Source organism: Salvelinus fontinalis, chromosome 38 (genome assembly GCF_029448725.1).
Source record: "Salvelinus fontinalis isolate EN_2023a chromosome 38, ASM2944872v1, whole genome shotgun sequence".
NCBI lineage: Eukaryota > Metazoa > Chordata > Actinopteri > Salmoniformes > Salmonidae > Salvelinus > Salvelinus fontinalis.
The window spans coordinates 4691490-4704159 of NC_074702.1; positions in this window are offsets into that span (position 1 = coordinate 4691490).

A 12670-nucleotide genomic window follows, 5' to 3' on the forward strand; every position below is an offset into this window, starting at 1 on the left:
GTGTCCACATTGTCCCAAATAACCAATAACTCCCAATAGTACTGTAGGACCAACTGAATTAGTTAGAATGAGATGAGTAAACCAGCTGGGATGAAAGTGATTGAATAGCCTATACCTTTATGTGCCAATACAAAGACAATATACATAATGTGTTTCTGTGCCATACCTTTATGTGCCAATACAAAGACAATATACATAACGTGTATCTGTGCTATACCTTTATGTGCCAATACAAAGACAATATACATAAAGTGTTTCTGTGCTATTGACAGCACAATGAGGAATGGGATATTTAGTTAGAAGAGAGATGAGCCTACCAGACGAGCTAAAAGCCTTTTATGCCCGCTTCGAGGCAAGCAACACTGAAGCATGCATGAGAGCACCAGCTGTTCTGGACGGCTGTGTGATCACGCTCTCCGTAGCCGATGTGAGTAAGACTTTTAAACAGGTCAACGTTCACAAAGCCGCGCGGCCAAACGGATTACCAGGACGTGTACTCAAAGCATGCGCGGACCAACTGGCAAGTGTCTTCACTGACATTTTCAACTTCTCCCTGTCCGAGTCTGTAATACCTACATGTTTCAAACAGACCACCATAGTCCCTGTGCCCAAGAAACCGAAGGTACCCTGCCTAAATTATTACCGCCCCGTAGCATTCACGTCGGTAGCCATGAAGTGCTTTGAATGGCTGGTCAGGGCTCACATCAACACCATCATGCTGGAAACCCTAGAACCACTCCAATTTGCATACCGCCTCAACAGATCCACAGATGATGGAATCTCAATCACACTCCACATTGCCCTTTCCCACCTGGACAAAAGGAACACCTATGTGAAAATGCTGTTCACGGGCCTCCCAAGTGGCACAGTGGTCTAAGGCACTGCATCGCAGTTGCTAGCTGTGCCACTAGAGATCTTGGTTCGAGTCCAGGGGCGGCGCACAATTGGCCCAGCGTCGTCCCGGGTTAGGGGAGGGTTTGGCCGGCAGGGATGTCCTTGTCCCATCGCGTTCTAATGACTTCGGGACGGGCGCATGCACGCTGACACAGTCGCCAGGTGTACAGTGTTTCCTCCGACACGTTGGTGTGTCTGGCTTCCGGGTTAAGCGGGCATTGTGCCAAGAAGCAGTGCGGCTTGGTTGGATCGTGTTTTGGAGGACTCGTGGCTCTCGACCTTCGCCTCTCCCAAGTCTGTACGGGAGTTGCAGCGATGAGACAAGACTGGAGAGACAAAAAGTTTTTTTTTTAAAGAAAAGAGTTCTTCATTGACTACAGCTCAGCGTTCAACACCGTAGTGCCCACAAAGCTCATCGCTAAGCTAAGGACCCTGGGACTAAACACCTCCCTTTGCAACTGGATCCTGGACTTTCTGATGGGCCACCCCCAGGTGGTAAGGGTAGGTAACAACACATCTGCCACGCTGATCCTCAACACTGGTGCACCTCAGGGGTGCGTGCTTAGTCCCCTCCTGTACTCCCCGTTCATCCACGACTGTGTGGCTCCCACACCATCATTTTTTTATTTGTTTATTTTACCTTTATTTAACTAGGCAAGTCAGTTAAGAACACATTCTTATTAAGTTTGCTGACGACACAACAGTGGTAGGCCTGATCACCGACAACGATGAGACAGCCTATAGGAAGGAGGTCAGAGACCTGTCAGTGTGGTGCCAGGATAACAACCTCTCCCTTAATGTGATCAATGAAAAAAGGAGCTGATCGTGGACTACAGTAAAAGGCCCCCATTGACATTGACAGGGCTGTAGTGGAGCGGGTCGAGAGTTTCAAGTTCCTTGGTGTCCACATCACCAACGAGCTATCATGGTCCAAACACATCAAGACAGTCGTTAAGAGGGCATTACAACACCTTTTCCCCCTCAGGAGATTTAAAAGATTTGGCATGGGTCCCCAGATACTCAAAAGGTTCTACAGTTGCACCATCGTGAGCATGCTGACCGGTTGCATCACCGCCTGGTATGGTAACTGCTCGGCATCTGACCGTAAGGCGCTACAGAGGGTAGTGCGTATGGCCCAGTACATCACTGTGGCCACCGAGGACCTATATACGTGGCGTGTCAGAGGAAGGGCAAAACAATTGTCAGACTCCAGTCAGCCAAGTCATAGCGTTGGGCCAGTACCCGAAAGGTTGCTGGATCGAATCCCCGAGCTGACAAGGTAAAAATCTGTCGATCTGCCCCTGAGCAAGACAGTTAACCCACTGTTCCCCGGGCGCTGAAGACGTGGATGTCGATTAAGGCAGCCCCCCGCAACTCTCTGATTCAGAGGGGTTGGGTTAAATGCAGAATAAACAATTCAGTTGAAGGCATTCAGTTGTACAACTGACTAGGTATCCCCCTTTCCCTTTCATGGACTGTTCTCTCTGCTACCGCATGGCAAGCGGTACCAGATCGCCAAGTCTAGGACCAAAAGGCTCCTTAACAGCTTCTACCTCCAAGCCATAAGACTGCTGAACAACTAATCAAATGGCCACCCGGACTATTTACATTGACCCCCCCCCCTCTGTTTTTACACTGCTGCTACTCGCTGTTTATTATTTATGCGTAGTGCAAATTACCTCAACTAACCTGTACCCCTGCACATTGACTCGGTACCGGTACCCACTCTATATGCAGTTGAAGTCGGAAGTTTACATACACTTAGGTTGTAGTCATTAAAACTCGTTTTTCAACCACTCCACAGATTTCTTGTTAGCAAACTATAGTTTTGGCAAGTCGGTTAGGACATCTACTTTGTGCATGACAAAGTCATTTTCGCAAAAATTGTTTACAGACAGATTAATACACTTATAATTCACTGTATCACAATTCTAGTGGGTCAGAAGTTTACATACACTAAGTTGACTGTGCCTTTAAACAGCTTGGAAAATTCCAGAAAATTATGTCATGGCTTTAGAAGCTTCTGATAGGCTAATTGACATAATTTGCGTCAATTGGAGGTGTACCTGTGGATGTATTTCAAGGCCTACTGTCAAACTCAGTGTCTTTGCTTGACATCATAGAAAATCAAAATACATCTTTCAAGACCTTAGAAAAAAAATTGTAGACCTCCACAAGTCTGGTTCATCCTTGGGAGCAATTTCCAAATGCCTGAAGGTACCACATTCATCTGTACAAACACTGTACGCAAGTATAAACACCATGGGACCACGCAGCCGTCATACCGCTCAGGAAGGAGACGCGTTCTGTCTCCTAGAGATTAACGTACTTTGGTGAGAAAAGTGCAAATCAATCCCAGAACAACAGCAAAGGACCTTGTGAAGATGCTGGAGGAAACAGGTACAAAAGTATATATATCCACAGTAAAACGAGTCCTATATCGACATAACCTGAAAGGCCGCTCAGCAAGGAAGAAGCCACTGCTCCAAAACCGCCATAAAAAAAGACAGACTACGGTTTGCAACTGCACATGGGGATGAAGATCGTACTTTTTGGAGAAATGTCCTCTGGTCTGATGAAACAAAAATAGAACTGTTTGGCCATAATGACCATCGTTATGTTTGGAGGGAAAGGAGGATGCTTGCAAGCCGAAGAACACCATCCCAACTGTGAAACACGGTGCTGGCAGCATCATGTTGTGGGGGTGCTTTGCTGCAGGAGGGACTGGTGCACTTCACAAAATAGATGGCATCATGAGAAAGGAAAATTATGTGGATATATTGAAGGAACATCTCAAGACATCAGTCAGGAAGTAAAAGCTTGGTTGCAAATGGGTCTTCCAAATGGACAATGACCCCAAGCATACTTCCAAAGTTGTGGCAAAATTGCTTAAGGACAACAACGTCAAGGTATTGGGGTGACCATCACAAAGCCCTGACTTCAACCCTATAGAGAATTAGTGGGCAGAACTGAAAAAGCGTTTGCGAGCTAGGAGGCCTACAAACCTGACTCAGTTACACCAGCTCTGTCAGGAGGAATGGGCCAAAATTCACCCAACTTATTGTCTGAAGCTTGTGGAAGGCTACCCGAAACGTTTGATCCAAGTTAAACAATTTAAAGGCAATGCTACCAAATACTAATTGAGTGTATGTAAACTTCTGACCCACTGGGAATGTGATGAAAGAAATAAAAGCTCAAATAACTATTACTATTCTGACATTTCACGTTCTTAAAATAAAGTGGTGATCCTAACTGACCTAAAACAGGGAATTTTTACTTGGATTAAATGAAAAACTGAGTTTAAATGTATTTGGCTAAGGCGTATGTAAACTTCCGACTTCTGCTGTAGCCTCGTTATTGTTATGTAATTTTATTGTGTTACTTTTTGATTAGTTTATTTAGTAAATATTTTCTTAACTCTATTTCTTGAACTACATTGTTGGTTAAGGGCTAGTAAGCATTTCACGGGAAGGTCTACACCTGTTGTATTTGGTGAATGTGACAAATATTTGATTCGTTTAGTTACAGAGTCAGAGCACAAAATCAGAGCATGGTTTCTTCAATTCGTCCTATGTGATTGTTGGCACTTGTATGTTCCTACTGCCACTGACTTTGCTGATAACTTCTTTATTGAGAGACAATGTAAGGTACTTACTGAGACTGTGATATGTGGCTGTCTCACCTACCTATCTTAACCCATAAGAGTCTAAGCCCTGTCTAAGCCGGGGGAGAGGGTTCTACTAAGCTATATGGAATTGTTTTAAGAAGATCATACCAAGGATCTAGCTATTTAGCTATTTGACTTTGAATTCTAAGACCCCTTGAAGTATCCTAAAAAACATATTTTGGCCTTACTGCTATTAGCCCATACAAACACATTGAATAACAGATTAACTACATGGAACAACAGATAGTCCCAAAACAATATCAAAACAAGGTTTGTTCTGAAGTGTCTGTCGTATATCCGAGAGATTTAAGATCAGGATCACCCAAATAGAAGATGAAAAAAATTATCCACTAACTAAGTAATTCTGGGTACGAGCATCTGCTAAATGAATTAAATGTCAATGTAAATCCTGGCTATATTTTGTGCTTCTCTCTCCAGTCCAGACACTGGTGGAAAAAAAGCAACACATATTTCTGTAACCTGACGATGTGTAAAAACTCAAGCAACAAGAGCGCTCTGAGAAGCTAGTCCTCTGGGAAACCATATGAATTGGCCATTACAGAGAACGCTTCAGTGAGGTTGATTGGCCAAAATGGCCTCTCTAGTTGGGTAACCCTTGAACTGATTCAGAGTACAAACTCTGATTTTGAGTACAGAGTCAGTGTACAAATTCAAAGTACAAACTTGGTGCACTAAAAGCCACCCTCAGTTGACAACAAGATTATAAATGTCATGTAGTATATTTTCCATAAACCAAAATCACAATGTTTAGGGAATAAATACTGTGTGAATAAAGACTTTCCTCAATTGATAGTATACTCTATTCAGAACAGAGAGCAGTGAGATTATATAGGATCTTATAGTGACTTTACCTTATACCGTCTCTGTGGATGTGTGTGTGTGTGTGTGTGTGTGTGTGTGTGTGTGTGTGTGTGTGTGTGTGTGTGTGTGTGTGTGTGTGTGTGTGTGTGTGTGTGTGTGTGTGTGTGTGTGTGTGTGTGTGTGTGTGTGTGTGTGTGTGTGTGTCGTATACTTGTAACCTATCTCACCAGAACAGCACTAACCCAGTCGCCCCCCCAAAGCTCTTTCCTCAGACTAATCTCTCTCTCTCAATCACCCCAAGCTATTATTGATAACAATCCCTCCCTCTCTGATAGTGGCTGCCGTTGACGTCTGACCCCTTTAGTATCTCCCCTCTATTCAGTATCACTGATGCTATAACTGCCCTACACTTATGGCTCTGCAGATAGAGTCTTGCATTGATTGGCTGAGTGACTGAGAGCCGATAAGATAGCTGCAGGGAACACAGTGCATAACATATAATAGATGTGATCTTTTCAAGCCATTTAAGAATAGAATACTTCACAGTTAAAACCAGTTCAACACTGAAGATCTTCCATGAAAAAGGAGATCAATATGTATTTTGTGTAATTTGAGACAGCAAAATGAAAGGCACATGGTAAGTGATGGCGCTCAGCTAAAGGTATGAATTGTTATTACAGCGAAGGCTTGTTGTGTACCTTCCCTTTTTAGGGGATTATTTGTGTCTTAACTAATGAGTGAGCTTTGCATCAACACGTGCAACACATTCATTCTGTCAACAGGTAGAGACAGACACTAACACCTAATTCACACTGTCAAACAACAGACCTTATGAAAATCACTGCTACTTAGCTAGCTAAAAAAAGATGTAATTGATAGTCAGTGTACATATACCATATAGTATATAGATGTTATAAAGAAAACATTAAATTTAATTGACAATTTATGAATTGAATTCAAATTACATAAATAATAACATTTTCTGCCTTTCAGAAATAATCTATTTTCTCAAAGAGTTCCCAAAGTTGACGACCACAAAGTAAGATGAAGAAAACATAGCAGCGACAGAGACATGGAGGGTAAATCCTTCGATACATGAAAATAATGGACCGACCATCTTTTAGTGTAGAGTCGGCATGCAAAAGTTGATAGCGCAGGGCTTTTTGTCACGGGGCTGTCGTACGTTTAAACTTTAAAAAATGCTACGTTTATGTGTAGGTTGAGGTTAGTCACTGTCTGACCAACTTCACTGGGCCTCAGGGTTCACAAGCTGTGACAGGTGATTGCTCATACTAACAGCTCATTGTGAGAGGCGGGGAGACATTCATATTTGATGAATGATTCATTTGCGTTTTAATTTCTTCTGCCCTCTGACCTGTAAGGCAGGCTAATGTCTTTGGGGTCAGTACACACACACACACACACACACACACACACACACACACACACACACACACACACACACACACACACACACACACACACACACACACACACACACACACACACACACACACACACACACACACACACCCCACAGAGAGAGAGGGAGAGAGAGGGAGAGGGGGGGGGGGGGGGGGCGGAGGAGTCACAGTTAATGGGATTACCGGGGCAGAGCAGGACCGTTCCTAACCTCCCAGCCCACACCTCCCCTCCCTCCCAAGTCCCAGTGTGCCAATCAGCCTCAGCAGTTCAGGGATCGCCACCTCTCTCTACTCTCTATCGCATCATGGAGAGTGCTTGTGTTAGCCCGGTGTGGGGACCCGCTGCTCTCTAACCTCTTCACCACAGCAGCACTTTGAGTGGAGGGACCTCCGTTAGCAGAGAGAGCAGAGCTGACCGCTACCCCCCCAGAGGAGACTTAAACACGCCACCCTACTGGGTCATAGGCTAGTGCTCGAACTATTAACCCAAACCTCTCGGCTCAGTCTGGACTCAATATGCACTGCCTTGTTCAGCCATCCCTCCTACCACAATCACACTACCATCAGAGTCCTTTGGCTTGACCCCAAGATATTACTCTGACGTCTGCAGGAAGCAGTAGGTGCAGACAGTAGATTTGTGACAGGAAGGTCAAAGGTTGACTTCTCAAATGGGCTCTGGACTTGTGGCGTGTCGTGATCCAGGCCGTGGTTGACTAAAACGGCAGCTTTTCCCCTGCTGTTTTGATACGTTCAAAAACACAGCCTGGCCAGTAGGCTAGTCCTATAACACATTCCTTCCACCCTTCTCTCCTTTTCCGGATTTCCCCCCGTCGCTGATCCCTCGGCGACGGCTTTGAAACGAAGCGGAAAATGGAAGCGATTTATTAACGAGACATTAGGGGCACTTTTTTTAATAACCTTCCCATCCTGCCCAGCGGGGTGCTGGGGGATTACACCACACAGGTTTCGGTGACACCAGAAAGGAAGTATCCCGCCAGGCGTGTGAAGAGTGCGGAGCAGGGCACAATGGCCGGCCCGGGGTTCTCACATCCCGCGCTGGGCCCTCACCCCGGGGGAAGGACAATGGGCTAAAAAGGCATGAATGTCCCTGCCCTTCCAGGACATAATGTAGGTGCTGCCACCAGGCTGAATGGGCTGACAGAGCAGCAGAGGAGGGAGAGGCACAAAGAAGGGCCATAATAAAGGAGATTCCTCGGGTCAGTAAAGCATTGCATTCACCTCTCCTCTAGGCCTCTACTGCTAGCTCTCTCTTCTGTTCTCTCTCTCTCTCTCTCTCTCTTCTGTTCTCTCTCTCTCCTCTAGGCCTCTACATCTAGCTCTCTCTTCTGTTCTCTCTCTCTCTCTTCTCTCTCTCTCTCTCTCTCTCTCTCTCTCTCTCTTCTGTTCTCTCTCTCTCTCTTCTCTCTCTTCCTCTCTCTCTCTCTCTCTCTCTCTCTCTTCCTCTCTCTCTCACACTAGGCTGCACTCTAAAGCTACTAGCTAGATGCTGGATAGAGACAGAGCCAATGAGGTGGACTTGCTGCCCTGAGATCCGTGGGCATGAGGATAAGTTATGGGCAGCAGTAAGATAAGTATGAGGGTAAACTACAGACAGAATTAGTCCTAATACATGTCAAATATCTCAGCCTTTGACTCCTGTTTATGACTTACCAAATATTTGTGAAGTCTGAATTTTGTTCAGATTTGTTCACAGATTTGTTCGGATGTACATAACAGGCTATTCAAGGGAAATCTATTCGTCATGAAATTGAGCAGGAATTAGGTTGAAATCAAAAGTCTGTTGAGTGTTTCTGACAGATTATGGTCAGTCTCTGGAGAGAGGGTGTTTGACAAAGCACAGTTAGAGAGCTGCTCTACTCCCTTCAAAGCAAGAGGAAGGATTAGAGACATTCCTTCCTGGGTATCAGATGGCATATGTTCGTGCAGAGGTGTGAGAAATGAACAGCTTTACAACAACACATTACTTCCCCTGTTAGAGGTCTGTGCTTATTCACAACACTGTAATTACTAAGCCTTTGTCTGTGTCCATCTGTAGCTTACATTTCAGTCAGTAGGTTATACTGAACGTGTACTGAACGGGTTATAACTTATAAATGATGCTTATAACTTTGTATATTTAAAAAAAAAAACAGCGATATGTTTATTATTTTCATTCTTCAACGTATTGAAAACATCAACCTACCCCCTTGAATGGCATTGACCACCAATATGTGTCACTGAGACTGAGTGCGTAATCTTTCAAATGTTTAGCCATTGTCTGATTCACTGGATGGATGAGATAATGGAAGGAGACAAGGGAGCTGTTCCCAGTCAGACTCATGGCTTTAGCACACTTTAATCTAACTAAAGGAAATAAACTTAGAGCTGATCACCTTCGTGACAAAACGCTGCTGAGAAAGCTAATTTGCTTCCTCCCAATGGCTCCTGCAACAGATAATACAGTTTTATTACACAAAGGTCACTGGGGAAATTAACTTCTGGGCCAGCAAATAAAAGAAAGGCCCTGGCACTCAGAATAACAAGTATATACTGATTACATTGAATCGGGAGAATCCCAGTTCGATTGCGACACTGACCTTTCTGCCAACTCCAGAGAAGATCAGATATGTAGAAGGACAGCAGGATAGACCACAGCCACATAACAACCATATGTGTTGTATTGTGGGAATAATCAACCAGGGCAGCGACTACAAGGTAGATTCTACAAGTTATCAGTTTGAAAGTGGCTCGATTGTAATGCTTGGATTGAAAATGTGTGGTTTTTGGAGAGTCTTGAGAACACTAAATTGGATTAAGGATCATCAGTTGAATTCACAACAGGGAAAGTACAAAAAAGTGTACATTTTTTGGTTGCTGTTTTTTGTTTTAAGTGTCGGTTGCATTGGACACGTTGCTGTTCCTGTTTTTCCAACAGTAATATAATGTATTTGACCACTACCACCGGGCTACCAAATTCATTATTTTTGATAAAGTATAGTTTGTTTTTAAAACTTGAAACGAATACATCCCAGAATCATAGCACCCTTTCATTTCATCTTCTGGCTTTCATCCTGCAGATAGCAGTCAATCAATGTCTCCTTTGGTGTCTGTGATTAATGCTAACAGGTCATTGTAATACTCTTCACTCATTAGTTAGAAAGTAACAGATGAGAGCACTTGCTGCAGTGAGGTATGGCTTGAAATAAAGTGAGTGATTTCACTGGAGAGAGAGGGGGGAGAGAGGGGGGGAGAAAGAGAGAGAGAGGAGGGGGGGAGAAAGAGAGAGAGAGGGAGAAAGAGAGAGAGAGGAGGCGGGGTGAGAGACGAAGGGGGGAGAGAGGGGGGGAGAAAGTGAGAGAGAGGAGGATGGAGAGAGCGAGGGGGGAGAGAGAGGGGGGGAGAAAGAGAGAGAGAGCGTGGGGGAGAGAGAGAGGGGGTGAGAAAGAGAGAGAGAGAGGAGGATGGAGAGAGAGCGAGGGGAGAGAGAGAGAGAAACGTAGCATCAGTGTGATAATAGCCCTCTGAACTATTGCATGTTTCAATCAATGGAGACAGAAGTGAATAAAAAAGCCGGGAGGGAAGATTCACAGACATCGATCCCGTCTCAACACAGAGAGAGCCGGCTGACAATCTAAGATCTGGCCCTGTTAATGCTCCCAGTCATCCACAAAATCAATAGAAACTCATCCTTTCAATAGCATCCAATTATTAGCACAAAGTAAAGGCAGGCTTCCACAATAAATCAGCAAACTTTATTGAAAAGAGACCCAGACAAGATAAATGTTGATTGGAATGCAAATAATGCACAATACTGTGCTAAAAGATACAGCCTCCGATTTATTACTTCCCATTTATTTGAGATGGTTATGTTTGATGAGATAGTAGTACAATTCAGTGACAAGTAGTTCAAGATAAATGAACAGAATGAATATGATCGTTCATCAATCTCTCCAACTCTAAGTCCTAAACTTAATGTCAACAAGTGATTTAAAAAGGAACAGGTTTACCGCCGGCTTCTCTAACACCATCTCCTTGATACTGTACTATCAGTGTGTCTTCGGGAGTTCAACACTGTCCTTCCTCTATGCTGCTAATCATTCTCTCAGCGGATTGGACCGAAATAGATGACTGGATGCACATGAGTGGCTCTCGTCTGATTGATCCCCAACAGCCATGAATTGAGGGAAAACAACAGTTATTCATGTTCACAGTATAGGCTTTGAAGTCATGGAGATGGATAATTACATTAAATGTAGACATTTTAAATTGTCATAGGGATCTCTCACAAACGATTGGACTAAATATGACACTATTAAATTCTGTATGTTTGGATTTGCACACACTGTCTTTGTCCTGTATGGGGGGTGGTGGGGGTGGGGGAGGGGGGGGGTCAACCCTTTGCTGCCCCCCCTCTAATAATCATTAATATCTCATCATAGTTTGTGTTAATTAAAAAAGCTACAAAGTGAATTGGCGTTAAATGTAATGATGTTAGATCTAATGCTCCTTTGTGAGGATCCCATCCATCATGGCTCTGGTTATTCAGACTTAGTTTAATCAAATAGAGAGGGAAGTCTTCTCCCCCTTTATATCGAATGATCTGTTCTACTTCATCATCTCATCTTCACGCCGAGACACAACACACACACCACTTTACTACCATCGGCTAAGACTTGCCAATATTCATATTTGCAGAGCTAGAGAAATTATTTAAGTTGACACCAACAAACACATCGCAGGTAGTAGACATTGGATTGGAGATTAGCAGCCATGTTTTGTGTAATGGGAATCTTGGTTTGTTTGCCAGTAAGGTATTGTTCATCAGGATATGTGTTTGAGTAGTTTTATTAGGATGTATATGAGTTTGGTAGTTATAATGGTTTGGACAAGTATAGAGTGCATTCGGAAAGTATTCAGAGACCTTGACTTTTTACACATTTTGTTATGTTACAGCCTTATTCTAAAATAGAAGAAATAAAATATAAATCATCATCAATCTACACACAATACCCCATAATGACAAAACAAAAACAGTTTTTTAGAATTCTTTGCAAATGTATTACAAACAACAAATGGAAGTATCACATTTACATAAGTATTTAGACCCTTTACTCAGTACTTTGTTGAAGCATCTTTGGCAACGATTACAGCCTCAAGTCTTCTTGGGTATAACGCTACAAGCTTGGCACACCTTTATTTGGGGAGTTTCTCCCATTCTTATCTGCAGATACTTTCAAGCTCTGCCAGGTTGGATGGGGAGCATCGCTGCACAGCTATTTTCAGGTCTCTCCAGAGATATTCGATCGGGTTCAAGTCCAGGTTCTGGCTGGGCCACTCAAGGACATTCAGGGACTTATCCCGAAGCCACTCCTGTTTTGTCTTGGCTGTGTGCTTAGGGTCATTGTCCTGTTGGAAGATGAACCTTCACCCCAGTCTGAGGTCCTGAGCGCTCTGGAGAGGTTTTCATCAAGGATCGCTCTGTACTTTGCTCCGTTCATCTTTCCCTCGATCGTGACTAGTCATCCAGTCACTGCTGCTGAAAAACCTCCCCACAGCATGATGCTGCCACCACCATGCTTCACCATACGTATGGTGCCAGGTTTCCTCCAGACGTGATGCTTGGCATTATGGCCAAAGAGTTCAATCTTGGTTTCATCAGACTACAGAATCTTGTTTCTTATGTTCTGAGAGTCTTTAGGTGCCTTTTGGCAAACTCCAAGCGGGTTGTCATGTGCCTTTTACTGAGGAGTGACTTCCGTTTGGCCACTCTACCATAAAGGCCTGATTAGTGGAGTGCTGCAGAGATTGTCCTTCTGGAAGAGGTTATCCTTCTGGAAGGTTTTCCCATCGCCACAGATGAACT